Raw genomic sequence first — 20,133 nt, 5'->3', positions numbered from 1 at the left:
ATGACACCAGTGAGGAACCCAAGGGGTGAGGTGGAGGAACGATACAACGGGAGCCATGCGGCCACCAGAGTGACAATCGAGCACACTATAGGCTTCCTAAAGATGAGATTTAGGTGTCTTTACCGCTCTGGTGGATCACTGCAGTACGCACCGTCAAGGTTTTCCGGAATCATTGTTGTCTGCTGTGCCTTGCATAACCTGGCGATTGAACATGGAGATGCCCTGGAGGATGATCAATGTCAGCGCAATGTGTCATCAGATGATGACGACGTTTCTGATGAGGAAGATGGGCATTAGTCTAATGATGATCATGGGGAGGAAACTGAATGTAATTTGGTTCCAAGTGCTGGAGAAACGGGATTCTCGAAAAGGAATGCATTTCAGTTGAAATGATATAAATCTTCACACATTTCAATCTGCTTTATGACATTAATCATTGTGAGGATCTGACAGTGCAAAATCTCTAACCTTTAGGGGGTGAGACAATGCGATGAACCAATCCATCACATCATGAGAGATGCGATCCAATTATGTGCCTCATTATTGAGACACCTTGAGTTGATTAACTATGTAATATCTGACTTCAGGAATGACACGTCCAATGGTAAAATCTCCAATTTAATCAAACACTATTGTTTTACAAATCAAATAAATGTACTTCAAGTCACCCAGTGCACCAGTAGTTAAAGTGTTTTCTTAATCCGTTTACGCATGCTCATTCGTGTGCATGATCCCTCACCACCAGACTTACCAGAGGCAGGTGGCTGACCTTGTTGCCGCCCTGGTTTTGATGACATGGGCAGACGTCCTCTGCATGCTCGTGGCCATGAGGGCCCTGACATCTCAGGGTTCTCCTGACAAATATCATGAGCACCCTCTATCACCCCGGGATTTAGCGGATCACATGTCCCTGGTGCAGGGAGCAAGGAGCTGCAGGATGCATCAGAGGCGCCGTGAGAGGAGCTCCCATATGCGATCTGCTGCCCCTGTGCCCTCGTGAGGCTCTGGTGGTCCTCAATGGTGGCATCAGAGCGCTGAGTGTTCTCAAGCGGGCGCAATCGCAACAGATTATGCTCTCTGATGCTCTGGTCCAGGGAGGCCACACTCACTTTGAGGTCCCGAATTGCATGAAGAACTGGTCCCTCCACTGCAGCCGCCAGTCTATCAATGGAGGAAGCCAGATATTCAAACGCCTGAGAGTTTGCTGAACTCATACTCTGGATGGATATCTCCAGTGTGTGAGGCATCAGCCGATTCTGCCTCTGGTGTCTGGCCGGGCAACTGTGCTGTGCTCACACCAGTATGTGACATTGATTCCCCAGACACTGTCATCCCAACTGAAGTGTCAATATCTGCTGTAGTACTTGGTGCATCGCGATGATGTGATGGTGCATCCTCTGAGGCGCCCTCCTCCAGAGGAGGCTGGTCGGGCAACGATAACACTTCCTGACACAAGCTGGGTTTCACCTGTTGGGAAAAGCATTGTGATCAGTTTCATCATCAATCCAGAGTTAATCACAAGTTTGTGCCTCCAGCATTGTTACATCTGTGTGATGTTACAATTGAGGGCAACATTCAGTGCTTTTGACATTCACCAAATCATTGGAACAGTAGCACAGCCTCCCCATCCCTCCCCATAATGAAGTGTTACACCACATTCTGGAACACACTCTCATGGCCAGGTACACCGGCCTCGCCATCTGCCACGACGCGTCTTCCTTCCTCCCCTGCTATAATTAAGGCATCCTCCTCCATCCTAGTGAGGAATGCCTGGGTGGCTACGCTGCCACCAGTACGTGACCTCTCCCGGGCATTGTGTGCCCTCTTTTCCTGAATAAACAAAGATACTTATTTTATACATAGTCAATGGCATATGACACTGTCACCCAAAGGGTTGGTGTTGCATTTCACTGCTGTGACAGTGTTGGGCGCAACTTTAACACCACAGCATCAGCGTTCATCTCAGACTTGCCCATCATGCGTCCCATTTCAAAGCAGCTAAACATTGATCATACAGGGCTTCCACATTGCATCATGGGTACACAAGAAACCTCCCTTGACACATAACCGATTAGATGAATGAGGAATTCCCCTTACCCAGGCAGAGCGAAGCAGGTCATTGCGCTTGCAGCACTGCATCCATGTACGCCTCAGTAAGCCTCGGCTGCTGACCTCCTCTGCAACCTCCAGCCAGGCTCTCTTGGTCACTTCGGAGGGTCTCCTTCTCCCATCTGAGCTGAATAGAATGTCTCTCCTCTCCTCAATGGCCTGGAGGAGGACCTGCAGTGAAACGTCAGAGAATCGGGGGGCAACGCAATTACTTCTGCCCTCCATCACCTCTAACAGCAATATTATTGTCTCCCAGTCTTTCTGTGTTTCAAGATATGGAGCCTTTGAAATCTCCAGACTTTATGACAGTTGTATCTTCCTTTACATCAAATTGGTCATTCATTGCTCCATTTAAAAACAATAATCCTTTATGTAGGGCTGACAATCAGCCTTCCGCGTATGTGGCCCGCACCCAATGGTGCTGAAGTTCCCGCCTGCGCGCACCATTTCTTTTCGGAGTTATGCCGCGGGCCCGCTGATTAGACGGTCAGTGCGTGATGCCAGCAGCAGGGCGACGTGGAGCGGGATCGGGGGCCTGATCCGGTTCAGACGCATCGACCCCGGGGCCACCGGTAAGCGAAAAAGTCCGGCCATGGTACACTGTTTCAAACATGATGGGATGGTTTTGTACATTCCACAATTTTACAGGATTGAAAACAACTATAATTTCAACAGCTATGAAATTAGCAGTGGAGTTTTGACAATACTTTCAGTAAAAATTGTATAATCGATAAAGGGAACTTCCATGTTTGCCACTCTTGCCCTTCCTCTTATTTAACCGCAACAGGGTTTATTCCTTTTTTAAACAGTGGTCGGGATTCCCACCTCTGAGAGTGTTTTACCTTTCACCTTTACTGTAATCATGAAAGAACCAATTGGACAGGTTTTCCTGAGTTTAAACAAGAAACAGGTCAGTTTATTATACTTAACATTCTAAACCCAATTTAATGGTTTTTGAAGCAGCCCCTTGCTGAGGAGAATCAGTATAAGTTTGCATTCACTGTCAAAAGTCAATTACACACATGGACGTATCTTCCGCAAGTCTTCCACAACTCTTCATCTATTTTCCATGCACGAATCTGGATATTGCTTTTGTGGATTGTGGGGCGGAGAACAATCGAACATGGGAACGAGAGGCCGACAGCAGGGAAGCGAGTGGCGAGGCTAGAGCGAGTGTCTAAATGAAGGCAGCGGGGAGCTAGTGGGAAGAAGATGGGAGCAAAAAGGAGCGACAAAGAGAAGCATAATGACAGGAGGGAGCTGGGGACTGGTGGGGGTTTGATGGATGTGGCGATGGCAGCCATTGAGGGGATTGTCCCAGTTGAATTTTTTGTGATAAATTGAGAAGTGCCATCTTTAATCCTGGCAGCTGCCTCGGACGTCACAGAAAGTGACGATTCAATGGAAAAGGCTGCATTTGTGCATTGTGAGTACTGCGCCACCTAGTGGTTGTGTTATCAGCAAACGTCGCCAATTACAATATCTCGACTATCACTGTGGAGAAACTTTCACCAAAATGTCTCTATTGATTAGCAAAATCATTCTTTTGTTTTATGCGATTGAATCACAGTAAACTACCTGGAAATAAGCATGACTAAACACTCTAGTTCACCAGTTTGACATGATCAGTCGCTGTTTTAGTGTGAAAAAAACTCACAATCATCATTGATCAGTGTCTCCCTGTTCCCAATACTTTAAACTTGGTACTGGGGTTCAACTTCGGAAATGAAATGACAAGGTATATCAATTTCCACTGTCATCATACTGACGATACAAAGTGACCAAGGTGATTCCAAGTCACATATTCTGAAGGATGATTCTTTCCAAGAAAGGGTCAAGTTACTAAATATATTTTTACTGCAAGTAAAATACTGAATCCAGGTATTCTGAAGCTTTTTCATTTAGTAACTGGTACAAATGAGTGAAGTAACTGAACTCATTTCATTGGACAATCATTGGGCAGCAAGTGCTCACAGTTCTCCAACCACGAGCAAGGCTCAAAATGAGAAAAACATTTTTTCACTGATTAATGGACATATGGAAGAGATTAACAGACACTGCATTTAAATCACCTTCAGCTGATATGTTCAAAATGCAGCTTCAGGTAGAGATTCAAAGCATGAAATCTGTTTTTTTCATGACATGATAACAGCTATTCTGCATTCTATGATGATGAGATAATATTCTATTTGCCACACTTACCTCATTTACTGTATCCTTTACAGAGCCAACAACAATTTCAACAACAGGTATGAACTTAACCAGACCTCATCAACAAAATGTTCCAATTTATCTGGCAACAATTTTCAGCAAGAAATTCAAAAACTGTTCTGTCTGATGTTATTTCATCTGCTCTTTTCCCTCTAAACTGATGGTAGTAATTTGTATTCTCCACAACTACACGAAATGTAACCTCACCGGTCGCAACATATTGACTGTAGCAACTATGGGGATACAATTAATCACATACTTGGAACTATATCTACAAGTTTAATACTAATCAGAAAGGAGTTGACCCCCAATCCATAAATATTCCACACCACAACATGTATGATTGACTGAATTGAAAAATGTCACCAGTACTGTCTTGAAAGGATCAAGTGATTTAAAAGTTCAGGGTGGTGAAGATATTAAGAGCAACAGGCGAAGATATCACCGTGTTCCATTGTGTGAAGTTCACACACCAGGACATAGTATAATTCAGTGGCTGCCTGGTCAATGCAGGTCCCTTCTAACATAATGAATTCTTTCTCCTTGGTTCCAATGACCCAGGTGGGTGAGTGCCAGTACCTGCTGTGCCAGTGTTCCTGCCACTCTTCTCCCCACAGAAATTCACCTTCCTTCTCCAAATCCAACATAGCCAGTGGAATGACGTTGGTCAACACTCATCGGTAAAAGGGAAAATAAGTGGGCATTAATGTTTAATAGAGAATGCAAAATACTGATGGAGTAACAAGCAATATTAACACATGGAGAGACTTGATGAGCTCATTGGCTCTTTTTTATTGATAAGATCTTACAACTTGTTCGCTGATATTTGCCACTGAAAGATCATGGAGCGTATTTGTATGATTCACACATATACATTGCAATGTTCACTCCCACTGTTAGTGAACGCCAACTACAATCACACAACGAATTTAACAAATATTCAGCAGCACATTTAGATAAGATAATGAACAAGCAATACAATAGTTTAGCCTTTGGGGTAGGAAGCTGTCAGCACTTACTGTCTTTACTCCTCCAGAACTGATGGAAACTTCTGGAGTTGTCACATGCACATTTAGGTGTGAAATCTGTCAGTTGTTTCCCCATAAGGTCTGCTTTTGAAATCCCTCAGACTGCAATCGAATGGAAATCACTGAACTGACAAGAACTTGTCCTTTTATGATAATCTTACTGCATAAGATTTTATAAATGTTTCAGCTTGTTGAACAGTGTAATTGGATTTTTAACAGCTTACTAAGTTCATAATTACTACTAAAAAACATCTCCAGCCCTGGAAATCCAGTTTGATATTTGTGGAATGTCAAAGTTCTCCATTATAATTTTTAAAAATCAGACAATTTTAAAATGATTTTTTAAGCTGGTTTATAATTTCTTCTGTTTCACCTTTATCCCATTTAAATGACCCAATCATTTATTTCACTTTCTGTAAAATTAAACGTGAATGCTATGAGTACATTGTGCTTCCTGGTTTGACGTCTGTGAGAATAATTCAATCTGATTGGCTGCATACCCTGCTTGATGACATCATTGTTGCTGGACACCTGGACTTGACACCAGATTCAAACTGATGTCAGGGAAAGGGAAAACCACACAACAGAGATCACTAAATACTTGTTGGCAGCTTTCTTCAATGCCAGCGGTCAGCACCGTCACTTTACTGCTCACCACAAAATCTGAGCCAATAAATATTTGCCCACATTGGCTTGACAATCCATGCAAACATATTACCCACAACTCCATGAGCCCTATATTGCCTATTAACTTTTTGTGTGGCACCTTATCAAATGCCTTTTGGTATCCCCTATATAAATCCACGAATTACATACTCAAAGCCGCTAATAAATTTGGATTTCCTTTTAGTAAAACCATGTTGACTTGTTCTAATCATACTAGATATTAGACATGACTAAGATAAATTTATGTCTCAAGTGTCAGTGCAGGTGAAAGTTTAAGTGTGGGGCAAATATCAGCTAACATGTTGTAAGATCTCATCAGTATAAGCACATGATCCTTCCTCTCCAGGATCCCTGCTACTGTCTGACACAAGTCTTTGCTGTTGCAATGGCCACTAAATAACATGAAGGGCACCTTCACTATCCTGGTGCATCGAAGGTCCCTGCTGTCAAAGAGGGTGGAAATTGTGGCCAACCCATGAACAAATGCAAACAGAGCTAGGTTTTCCCAGCGATGTATCTTACAGCTCACTCCAACTGTCCAATGTGAAAATGTGAGAGTTACTCTTTTCAAAAGAAGGTTGTCCTTTTGGAGTCTGGGCTACGATTCAGGCCTGAACCTTACAGGCTCTACTTTGGCCAACACACCTGGTTCCAAGCAGCAAAACTCTGACAACACAATGTCTAGCCTCTTTGAGAAAAAGAAAGTGACATTTCCCAAAGTAGATCCCAATCCTTACACTGGTGGCCTTCCTTGTGGAAGGTACAAGCTCTCACTGCAAAAGGCTCACCAGGAACCATCACGGCCTGGGCAACATAGTGCTACTTCCAGCTACCTCCCAAGGAGATTATAGGAGTATACGGGATAGTCTGAAACTTGTGGTTATAAAATGCCTTTCTTGATTTTTTTTATCTGTTTGTGGGATGCGGGCATTGCTGGCTCGGTCTTAACAGCTGAGATTTTGTCCTGAAACATGGTGCAATTAATTTGTATTTTCAACACTTCCACCTTGAAATACTTAGCTTCCAGCAACAACCACTCGTCAATTTCGACAAGAAGTATGAAATTAACGATATCGATTTAGCATTATCTTCAGAATTAAAAAGATAAATACACAGGCCTACGCTTCCAGAATATCTTTAGAAAATAATTCGCCAGTCAGTTTCACAGCTGACATGTACTGGGAGCAGGAACAGCGCTTTCTGAACGTGGAACTGATTCGGGGTTTTCTGGTGGGTTCCGACTTTCAGAAAAGCCCTCAGGTAAATACCGATTCTGATCAAAGTTGAGGAACCGCCATTTCGGATGTCAGCACCTATCAGCTGTGAAACTGACAGTGCAGGTTCTTTTTACAACATTGACCAACCACAAATTTGCTGTACTGATTACTTCCGCTCCCTGCAAATGTCAGAGAGAAAGTGAGAAGTGGGAGCAGGGAGGGAGGGAAAGTGGTAGGGGATGGGTGGGGGCAGAGAGGGATGGTTAAAGAGAAGGGAGTGGGAGGGACAGAGAGAGAGGGGACAGAGAGTGAGGGACAGAGAATGGGGTAGAAAGAGAGGAGGGCCAAGAGAGAGCGGGGTACAGAGAGAGAGGGTGAGTGAGAGAGGATGGGGAAGAGAGAATGAGGATGAGAGAGCGCGGAGAAGTGAGGGAGGGAAGAGAGGGTGGGAAGAGATAGGGGGCAGAAGAGTGGGAGGGGGAAGAGAGAGTGGGGGTATGAGAGAACGGGGAAGAGAGAGGGGGAAGAGAGAGAGTGGGGCAGTGAGAGAGAGGGGGAAGAGTGAAGGGGGAGAGGGGGAAGAGAGAGGGGGGTCAGAGAGAGAGGGGGATGCGAGAGAGGTGGGGACAGAGGGAGAGGAGGGAGGAGAGTCGGGGGAAAGAGAGGGGAAAGGGTTCAGATGGAGAGGGGGACAGAGAGAGAAAGAGGAGATACAGAGATGAAGAGAGAGAGGGGGCACAGGGAAAGAGCAAGAGGGGGACAAAGAGGGGCGGGAGAGAGAGGAGGGAGAGATAATAGGAGAGAGAGATGGGGGCGAGAGAGCAGGGTGCAAAGTTAGAAGGGGGCAGGGATGGAGAGATATGGACAGAGAGAGAAAGAGGAGGGACAGAGAGAGAGGTGGGGACAGACAGAGAGATGGAGAAAGGGAAGAAAGAGAGGGAAAGGGGGGACAGAGACAGAATGGGGTGACAGAGAGAGAGAGAAATGGGAGGCAGAGATGGAAAGAGGGGAACAGAGAGTGAAAGGGGGGAACAGAGAGAGAAAGAGGGCCAGAGAGAAGGGCGACCCAGAGAGGGGAGAATAACACAGAAAGGGGGAGTAACACAGAGAGGGGGGAACAGAGAGACAGAGAGAGAGAGAGAGAAGGAGAATGAGTGATCAAGATCACTCCTGACAGATGGACATCTATACGGAATACTCTGCAGCACGAGAAGTGTGCAGGCAAACACTGACTACCTGTGCAAGCAAAAAAATGCCAGGTATCTCAGTAAACCAGTGTGTAACATAGGGATGAGAAATTAAGTCAACAAATTAATCTTCTCATTTAAAGCTTCTTCACAAAATGCACATCTGTTCTTGTTTTGATTAATAGTAAGATAACTTTTTAATACCTTTATCTTTCAGAAATTGTCTCACTGGCCCCCTTTGCAAGAAAAAAATTGCAATCTGCCTCCCCTCACCCCACACTAAAAGTTGGATATCCCTGGAGTACAGAAATAGAGAAGTCTTGCTGCAATTGTACAGGGTTTTGGTGAGGCCATATCTGGAGTACTGTGTGCAGTTTTGGTCTCCACATTTAAGGAAGGATACACTTGCATGGGAGGCAGGACAGTGAAGGTTCACTAAATTGGTCCCTGGGATGAGGAGGTTTCCCTATAATAAGAGGCTGAGTAAATTGGGTCTCTCTACTCTGGAGTTAGAAGAATGAGGGGCGATCTCATCGAAAAACACAAGATTCTGAAGGGGCTCGAAAGGGTGGACACTGAGAGATTGTTTCTGCTGGTCAAGGATTGTAAAACACGTGGACACAGTCTCAGGATAAGGGGCCGATCATTTAAGACTGAGATGAGGAGAAATTACTTCATCCAAACGGTAGTCAATCTTTGGAATTCTCTACCCAGAGGGTTGTGGATGCTCCATCGATGAATACATTTAAGGGTCGGATACACAGATTTTTGGCCTTTCAGGGAATCAAGGGATGTGCTGAGCAGTGGGAAAGTGGAGTTGAATCCTAAGATCAGCCACGATTGTATTGAATGGCGGAGCGGGATTATTTTGTGTTTTAATTTCAAATTATAATCTGCCTTTCAGAAAAACCAGTTGGAGGCACCCTGTCAAGTAAGCAATGTTTTAGTTTTACTTAATTCACATAATGTAAAGTAGTATCTTATTATTCAGATTATATTGCACAGTAATAGATTGTTTTCCCAAACTCACGCCTCAATTTTTCTAACAAGAAAAATCTGTGCACAGATCTATATTAACATGGCCAGGTTCTCATTCTGTGGGATTCAGTGTTGTGAGGATGAAGAAAATATTTCCATGTGCTTTGCAAATCCAGCAGGCAGAACTTCCTGCCTTTAGTGCACAAACAGTGCCTGAACAGTGTCAGTGCTGCATATACTAGGCATGGTTTTACCACCAGGATCACTGTCAGACGCAGTTGAATAATGTTTGCACAATGTTGTTGCTCTTTTATATTTAGCGATGGAAGCAGTGTGTAATCATGGTGACAATGGCTCTAAAAACTTACCTCTATCTGTCAGAAACTGTCAGATAAAAATCCTGCTCCAATATTCTGTAAAAATGGCTCAGAAGCTGTTATTTACCACCGAAGAACATGCGATCAGTTAATGTTCTACACCCTCAATACATTTATATACATTTACAATCTTCCTTTGTAATATGAACCATAAATTCAATAATTATGAAATGAATATGTATTGAGGTATTTAATCAAGAAGAAAGTTAATTCAAATTGAAAAGAAACAAGTGATCTCCTACTAACTTGTTAATTGGTATTTTCCATTGATAAAAATGGTTCTTTTTAATGCTCTTCGCATTTACATCTTCAACTGTATCCCTTCCAGCATTGGGAACAACTGCAACTTCAACAACAGGTATGGAATTTTACAAACAATTGTTTCATGTTTTTAATCATTCATTTCAAAGTGTACAAATTCAGATTCATCACCTTTAAAAGATTACTTTGCAGCCTCAGCAATAATTTTAAACTACAGAGGTCAAATTTTACCTACCCACCTGGAGTAAAATAGAAGGGAGAGCAGTTAAAATCTAGGTAATTACCCGCTCAGAACTCAACTATTTCACTCCATCACTGATATAAAACCTGCAGGTTCTCTGGAGGTAGATGAGACACCTGCCTAAAGCAGGCACCATCCACACAGATTCATGCAGTGGCTCTCTGATGGCATTTTAACTGGGATCTGAGTGGGGACGCCGGTGAAGTTTTCCTGCCAGGCAGAAGCGAGGATCAACAGCAATGTTCCCTTTAATTATTTTGTGGATTGCACAGGTGATTTGTTCAAGTGTGTGGTTCCATTCAATTCTTGGGCGCAGTCATGACCCAGTGTGTGCGGTAATTCGAAGGTGCAGAACTGTGCACGGTCTGCATGGGAACTTTCAGGTTGCTGCGTGGCCTGGAGGGAACATTGATCAAGAGTCCCTCCTGTCAGTCAAACAATTTCCTTTGTGCACTCACGAGCAGAAACTGTACTCCTCTGCAGCCCACTTGAAATGATTGGGCCTACCCTGGCCTGGACTCACACTTTTCCTCCCATGAGATCCACCTGATACACCTTCCAAGTCACTTACCTGCTGGCAGATGCTCTCCACACTATTCCTGCCGAGAAGGGGTGGAAAGTGGACTGGCAACATTTAAATGAGCCATAGCAGTTAAAATCACCGTGACCTCCTGCTGTCTCTGGTGGGAGGGAAATAACACCTGGAAACACAAGTCTCAATTAAAATCCACTCCCATGATTTTCACAGCAGATGTGAAGTTAAAGATATTGATATTACTCCACTCTCACACCTTCAAACAACAGTGACTCCAACATCAACAACCATGAGTTCAATAACAGTTTAGCATCAATGTAAAATGCCACGTTCCTTCTAATGAATTGATCACGGGTGAGGTTTGGATTTCTGTGGGCACTGATGTTAACAGGGGTGAGGGGGTCAGGAATGGTCAGTGGCTGGGTGGGTGGGCAGGGTGTGATCGTGATCAGGGACAAACTCCATTGTCTAGCCACCGACTCCATTCCTCTCCCTGGCAGCCGTCTGAGTCTGAACCAGACATTTCACAAGCTTGGTGTCATATTTGACTCTGAGATGAGCTTCGGACCACATAGAAATATTAAATATTTACTGAACAGAAGGTGTCTATTTGGCCCATCGTATCTGTGCCAGCTCAGCAAGAGCAATACAGCCTAATCCCATTTTCCAGCTCATGGTCCACAGCCCTGTAGGTTACAGTATTTCAAGTGCATATCCAAACATTTTTTCAGTGATGTGAATTTCAACCTCTGCCACCCATTTCGGCAGTGAGTTCCAGAGCCGCAGCACCCTCTGGGTGAAAATATTTTTCCTCATCTCCTGTCTAATCATTCTGTCAATGACTTGAAATTTATGACCCTGGGTTACTGACCTCTCTGCTAAGAGAAATAGCTACTTCCTATCCGCTCGATCTCGGTCCCTCATAATATTATACACCTCAATTAAATCTTCGCTCAGCCTCCTCTGTTCCCAAGGAAATAACACCAGCTGATTTAATCTTTCCTCCAGCTGAAAATGTCCATTCCTGCCACATCTTCGTAAATCTCCTCTTTCACCTTTCTTGTATGATCACATCCTTCCTTGAATGTGCTGACCAGAACTGTATGAAGTAACTCGCTGTGGCCTCGCTAGTGTTTTATATAGTTCTAGCATAACCTCCCTGCTTTTATATTCTATGCCTTGGCGAATGAAGGAAAGTATCCTGTCTGCCTTCTTAACCACCTTATCTACCTATTATGACTAATTTTTTATCATCTGCCAATTTCTTAATTCTACTGTACCAAGAAAAACAATGGACCTCGAACTGAACACTGCACAACCCCACTGGAAACAGTCTTCCCGTCACAAAAATACCTTCCTTCCCCTTTGCTTCCTGCCACTAAGCCAATTTTGGAACCAACTTGCCACTTGCCTTTTGATCCCATGGGTCTTACTTTCTGACCATGGTGGTCAGTCGTGTGGGGCCTTTTCAAAAGCCTTAGTCAGATCCATGTAGTCTCATAGACCCTCCTTGTTCCCTAATCAAAAAAATCAATCCATTTAGTCCTACATGACCTTCCCTGAACAAATCCATGCTCACTATCTTTGATTAATCTGTGTCTTTCTAAATGGTGAATTACACTGTCTATCAGAATTTTTTTCCAATACTGTAAATTTGTGCACATACCTGCTCCAACAGCAAGATCAACTACCTCCACCTCCATAACATTGCTCGACTCCTCCTCTGCCTCAGCTCATTTCCTGCTGAAACCTTCATCCATTGACATCGAGTACAAGCAATAGCTTAATTTTAAAATTCTCATCCTTCCTTTCAAACCTCTCCATGGGATTGACCTTCCCGATCTCTGAAACCTCCTCCAGCTCTATAATCCTTCGAGATCTCTGTACTCCTCGTATTCCGGCCTCTGGTGCACCCCCTATTTCATTCACTCCAACATTGGTGGCCGTACCTTCAGCAGCCAAAACATTAAACTCTGGAATTCTCTCCCTAAACCTCTCTGACTCGCATTCTCACCTTCCTGCTTTAACCTTCTGTTCTCTTCCTCGTCACCTGCCCTAATATCTATGGGTGTGGTATGGTCCCAAATTCAGTTTGATAATGCTCCTGAGAAATGCCTTGAAATGTTTTACTACATTAAAGATGCTATCTCACTGCAAGTTATTGTCATTGTTGTTGTTGAGGAAGAAGCCCGGGACAAAGGAGAACCAAAGTTTCCTTGTTGGGCCTGTAAAGCAATTCTGTACTTCCTGGGTCACAATGAGGCTTAAATAAGATAAAACCCTTACCTAGCTGGGCCTCTTCTGGCCCAGGATCCAACTCTTGGCAGCTTTGGCCTGACTGCTGTCATTGACCCCTGACTCAGGGTTCAGACTAAAACCTCCATTTGCACTTGATCTGCATGTATAAAGCAGCACTCCAAGATGTTCTTGCGGGCGTTCTGCTTGCCTGCTCAAGAGAGCAGCTCATTATCAGGTCCGTGCAGGCCTGCAGCTGTATCAGGTTTAAAGAGCTGCCCTTATTTTAACTGCCTCCCTGCCTGTATTCCATCATTGTTGAATGAACCCAAACATGCTTCATTGTTGTATTATTATATTCAATCATTCAGTCACAAATTCACCTCACAACATCTTCAGAAATAACTGCTTTCACTCAAAGTGCTCAGGCAGTTTTCTTGAAGGATCAATTGATGCATCTATTAAAAGGTCGAACACACTTCAGAGACAATATTATGCAAGTCCAACAGTTTACTTCACTATCGCTGTTCCTCAGGAACTATCCAGGATCTTCCATGAAGATGTTTTCCCTTCATTTACAAACACTTTCAAAGAAAAGACGGCCAGTAAAATTTGAACAGACGAGGTTTCTGAATCTGCACGTAACAACGATTGATTTTCATATACATTCCAATTAAAAGTGTGTTTGGGAGTGGGGACGAGGTGGATGATGTAGTAGGTGATTACAGGCATGGCAAAACAGGGGCAGAACAACCCAAACATGCTTCATTTTTCACACAACAGCATTGCCAATTTATCACTTTTCCTTGGACAATTATAGTAAGTGACTGTATTCCCTAAATCATAAAGTATAGAAGATTATGGTATTCTGTTGTAATGTCTGCCCACTCTACAAATCTGATTTCAACTTTTGTTGCCTTTAAATTACCAGCATCAACTGCCCCGGGCAGTTACTTATGCTTTTCAACACAATCTATCAAGCACTATGCAGGATTTTTATAGACTTCTGAGTAGTTTCACAATTCTGAAAGTGAATTGTTCCTTCATTACATGTCATAGAGTCATTTACAGTATAGGAGGAGGCCATTCGACCCAGCGGGTCCATTTTCGCTCTCCACAGAGCTATCCAGTCAGTCCCACTCCCCCGCTCGATCCTCATAGCCTTGCAAGTCTATTTCCATAAATTGGCCATCCAATTTCCTTTAGAAGTTGTTGTTTGTGTCTGCTTCCACCATCCTTGTGGGCAGCCAATTCCAGGTCATTACCACCCGTTGCATAAAAATGTTCTTCATCATAAAAGAACTGACTTCACCTTTTCTAAAATTGGACAATGCTGCAAAAGATGAAAGCATCTAGTGGCCGTCAGAGATTCGTGCAGACCTGCACACCCTCGCAATCCCAGTGAGCTCCACTCATCAGAGGGACAAAGCACCTCCTCCAGGTGCTCATCCCTCTCAGATCATCAGGGAGGTCCAAATGTGCCATGTGACAGCAGAGGAACAACAACAGTCTGCATCTGGGGGCCCCTCTCAGGGTGCTCCTGATGTGGACAGCGGCTCCTTGGCCCCTCTGCCAGTGACACGAACAACTCAACATGCCAGGATGACAGAGGATGGTCCTGACACACTTCAGCTGCACTACAATATGCCGGGTCCCTCGCAGCCTCGGGCAGTCAGAGGACAGCCGCAAAGGTCATCCCAAGCCACGGGGCAGCCTGATCAGCCACCTGCCTCTGGCGTAGCTGGAGCTGAAGGGGGATCAACACGTAGGAGCACTCAGAAACAATTTAACAATCACTGTCATTGCAATTGGTTTCACTGGTGTGATTTAGATTTATGTTAATATTTGTGTTACGTTCAGTAAACTTTATTAAAGTTCTCATTCTGTTTAGTTATGTCTGAAGTAAGTGATGATGTACAATGTGATTTTTTTTCTGCCTGATGTGGAGACTTGGGGGAGGTGCACCAGTGGGCCATGGTGTATCAGAGGAAAAGGTAGACAATAGCAGCTGTAGTTAGTGATGATGGGCGAGTACTTTTCTGGTTCCAGCAGATGTGAATGCCTGGAGTTAGATTGACATGTCAGTCACTGGCAGACTGCATGGCTCATGAACCTCAGGTCAGGAGGAACACCTGAGTATTAGAGCCTCTCGATCTTCCCTGGAACCCAACTCCTGTAAACATCCAACTGTTTCCCCCGGACGTCCAGGTGGCTGCACCCACTCCTTGTCCAACCCTTCACCCTCCTCGTCTGAGGCTGTCTCACGCCGAAAGTCTCCTCGGCATCCAGGGCACCATCCTCTGCAGCACCAAGTAATGGAAGGAACAGCAGACAACCACAATGCAGGATACCCTTGCTGGCAATACTGAAAGACATCATCTAAGCGATCCAGGCACCTAAATCTCATCTTCAGAAAACTGATGGTCTGTTCAATGGTGACTCTGGTCATCGCACGGCTCGTATTCTAACGGTCCTCAGCCTCATTCCATGGGCTCTTCACAGGTGTCTTCAGCCATCTCTTCAGTGGGTAAGCCCTGTCACCAAGTATCTCTGCTTGAAGGTATTCGGGGGGGTTGAAAAGTGGTGGCACTTGGGAGTTCCAGAGAATTAATGCATCGTGACTGCTTCCTGGAGAGCGAGCACACACCTGCAATAGACTCTTGCACTGGTCACACACAAGTGACACATTCATCGAGTGAAATCCCTTCCAGTTCATGAAGGCCCCTGGCTGGCCTGCAGGAGCTTTGATGGACATATGTGTACAGTCAATAACTCCTTGGACCATGTGAAACCCAGCAATGGTGCTGAAGCCTCTGGCTCTCTCAGCCTGACTGGCCGAATCAGTCTTGAACGTGATGTACTGGAGGGTCCTCCTGAATATTGCATCAGTTACCACCTTTATGATGTGCAGATGATTGTGAGACTCTGCATGTGTCTCCTGTGGAAACATGGAATAAGCCTGATACATAGTTGTTCAGAGTGACATTGACCTTACAAGCCACAGGCATTGGATGGCCACCCACACAGTTGGAGCTGACCTCTGCTGCCATCATCTGACACGGAGATGTCGCAGTCTCTCGGGACAGGCGCAGTCTGCTAAGGCACTGGCGCTCAGACATCTGTAGGAAGCTCAACTGCTGCTGGTACACCCTGCCTCCTGGGTAGACTCTTCTCCTCACAGGTCTTTGCACCCGGTGCACTCTGTGGCCTTCTGCCCCTCCCCCATTACCAAGCTGTACCTGCAGCTGGACAGCAGGTCGCTGATTTCCTTGGCCACTTGCCCGCCTGTCCCTCCTTGTCCAGTTCTCTTCATCACCAGAGGACCCTCATCCAGAATGCACAATGTCCATGACAGCAGTGTCCCTAAAATAGAATGGGCACAGCTTTTTAGTGCCTGCTGTGAGGAATGGCACTCGCACCACCCCACCCAGGAGAAAATCAGAAGCTATGGCTCTGCCAGGAGTATTACTCACTCAAGTGAGCCCTGGGGAGCCAGCAGTATCAGCTCAGACTTTTAAATTTACAGTTACAACACACAAAAATCCAGTGCCTCAAACTCCTTCAGTGGGAGAGTCGTTGACGCTCATTTAAAGCTGCCGGGTCTGTGAGCACCTCCCCGCCCCACCTTATGGCCCATTGCACATAATGTAAAATGGCACATGGGACGTACAATAACATTTCATTGGCTCTTTAATTGTCACAATTGGCTGTCAATTGCCTTAAATCGGATGCTGAGCGGTGACCCCATCTCGCCTGCGTCTGACCAGTGGAAAATGGCGATCTGGTGTCATGACATCGGGGACACAATCTGACATCATCGCTCGCCATTTTTCACTGAAGCCACCTCCGAGGACGCCTGATCTGTCAAGATAAAATTCCGACTGATGGCTCTGAATGCACGTCAAAAGGTGATAGATTGGTGATAGACAATGTCATATTGATCAGTAAGACGTTCCTTTCAGAGAAAAACTTCTCTGTAATGATCTGTGCTTATACACTTTTTGATTGAATGGTTATTTTGGAGAGATCGGTGTGTGTATTGACAGTGTGCAAGCTTCCTGTGTGTGTCTCATACAGCCTCCAAATTAAAATGCTATCCAAATGTTTTATCCCTGAAATCAATGTTTTCTGTTTTTCACCATCCGTTTCCCAGTTTCTCCCCCATTCATGTCACCGTTGTGATGTTCTTGGGTCTAAAAGTAAAGACACAACCAGAATTAGTAAAAGACACTCAAATGCTGCGTACTGTGGGAAACAAGGATTCTTGTTATTGTTCAGCTTCCAAACGTTGGAATCCATCACATATTTCAGTTTTCAGCTCTGGTTAATGGCCTTGCTCCAACAACACTGATCTATCTTGTCTTGAGCATCCTGCATTTTCATTCTTTTTAACTCGTGACTCAAATAGCCAGGAGCAGGGTGTTAGTCATGGTGCAAAAGGGCATGTTCTGTTATTGCTATTCATTAGTGCCCAGTACTTGCATTCCTATTTTCTTTACGACAGCTGTTTTCAAACTTTCAGTTGTGCCTTTCACTGTATCCTTTCCAGCATCAATATTCAGCATTATGGAATTCATTGCTTCTGCTGCCCATTTCCACATGTTTGTTCACTTCACACCCAGTATTTCCCACTGAAAGAAGATGCAATTTCTCAATATCCTCCTCACTTAAACCTTCTAATCTCTACTTTGCAGCATCAACAATGACACCGACAACAACCTTGACTTCAACAACAGGTATCAAATTACCAATAGTAATTGAAACATTTTACATTGACCTCACAACATAGTCATTGTATGAAGATTGACTGCAGGTTTCAGTACTTTTTTATTTTATTTTTATTTAGAGATACAGCACTAAAACAGGCCCTTCGGCCCACTGAGTGTGTGCCGACCAGAGAACCACCCATTTATACTAACCCTGCAGCAATCCCATATTCCCTACCACCTACCTACACTAGGGGCAATTTAAAATGGCCAATTTAGCTATCAGCTGCAAGTCTTTGGCAGTGGGAGAAAACCGGAGCACCCGGAGAAAACCCACACCGTCACAGGGAGAACTTGCAAACTCCGCACAGGCACTACCCAGAATTGAACCCGGCTCCCTGGAGCTGTGAGGCTTCGGTGCTAACCACTGCTCCACTGTGCCGCCCTTGATAATTAGTATTCTTCATGGAAGGTCACAGTGTAATTTAGTATTCCTAACAGTTATACCTTCATCAGGCAGGAAATGAATACTCTAAATAATGACAATCATTGTCTTGGCAATTGGAATTTTCAAATAACGAATTATTCTTCCATTTGTTTTAGTTCAGTGTATTGTTAAGTAGCAGAGTGAGGAAAGCATTTATAAGTTTTAACTATTCATCCACTAATATTGGCATCTGTAATTTTGAATTTTTTGAACTTATATCTTCAACTCTCTTTTTTCCAGAGTCAACAACCACTCCAACTTCAACAACAGGTAGAAAGTTCATCAACTAATTCCAATAGTTTGCACTGATTTCACAATCATCAAAGTTACTCTGTCAAAGCATCAAAGTCTCCTTCCACTTCCATTATCCCAGAAATGGACCCCAATTGGATAGTAATTCTCACTCTTGACCCTGACAAAATAAAAATGCAGGTTATCAATCCAAAAATATTTTTGAATTAACCTCTGCTTTGAGACTGAATATTTCCCATTGAGCAATTTTCAATTGTATGAAACTTAGAAATGAAGAGCACCATTTGGCCCATTGGATTCTGTGCTCGTTTCCCACAGCAAACTAAAAGCAACCCCAATTATCTGATATCAATTCTTATCCCTGAATCTTCCTCTGCTTCAATTGATTATTTACATTGCTGCTTAAAGATGCAATGGTCCCTGTCTCAACCATTCCCTGTGAAACCATACTGCATGTTCTGATCACGCCAAGTATATCACTTTTTTCAAAACCACTTCACACTCTCTCACTACCTCAATATTCCCCTCTAGCTGTGAGGTGACCACCATCTTCTACATGCAGTCTAGGATCGATATATGTCCACTGGGCATTCAGAAGGATCTAATGGACATGACAGCTGTGGCAGAATCATTTGAAACCTTCAAAAAGGAGCTGCATTGCAATTGCTTCTCGGTTACTGTCAGCTTTATAATATTAATAAGATTATGTTGCTGGTGGAAGAAAGGTACAGGAAATGAGCAAACCCTTCGAAATAGGACTGAGGGGAGGATTATGAGAAATGCATAGTTGATGACTTGCCAACTGGGAAACTGCTTTTATAAATGATGGGATGATTTTATACCTTCCACAATCACAGCTTCAAATGTCTCCTTTCCAGCCTCGACAACAACTACAACTTCAGCAACAGGTATGAAATTAGCTGTGCCGTTGTACCGATAGTTTCAGTAAAGTTGTACAGTGAATGAAACCTGCATGTTTGACGATATTATAACTGACATTCAGCATTGATAGATTCTGAGATGATTTTCCAGTCTGCACATTCACACCATTAACTGTGTTCTTTCCAGCATCAACATCAACCACAACTTCAACAACAGGTATCTAACAAACAATATCCTAAGAACCAAAATTCTTAAGATGAAGAAGGAGTTTTATCTATTGAGATAGCAGCAGAATTTTACTGCCGGGGTTGAGGGAAGCAATGGGTTTGGGTCTGGGCAAGGGGGTCGGCGGGAGGGAGGTTAAAGCCCTGAAAAATGCTGGTGGGTTGAGAAAACCAACTCTAACCCGTCCCTTCCAGGTTTAATCAATGTGTGTTTGTCGGCGAGCCAAGTGGGAAACCCACATCAAGATTGTGGTTAAGGAAATTAAATATGTAATTTCTCAATTCATTGAGGATTTAACCCCGGAGTCTGGCTTTAACAGCCAGAACATGTATTTCTCGAGCTGTTTGGAATTTACCAGGGTCACAAAGGTGAGAATACAGCAGGGAGATATTGTTCAATGAAACTGACAGGCTTGAAAGCCTTTAACCAGTGAAATTGCACAGCTGCTGGCCAGTCTATGTGAAAGATTTGTGTTTACAGCACTTGTTCTCAGAGCCTGAATACACTGCTTCATGGGTGATTTCCAACTTTTTGGA

Source organism: Heterodontus francisci, chromosome 14, assembly GCF_036365525.1.
Source record: "Heterodontus francisci isolate sHetFra1 chromosome 14, sHetFra1.hap1, whole genome shotgun sequence".
Lineage (NCBI taxonomy): Eukaryota > Metazoa > Chordata > Chondrichthyes > Heterodontiformes > Heterodontidae > Heterodontus > Heterodontus francisci.
Note: the sequence above shows the minus strand (reverse complement) of the source record.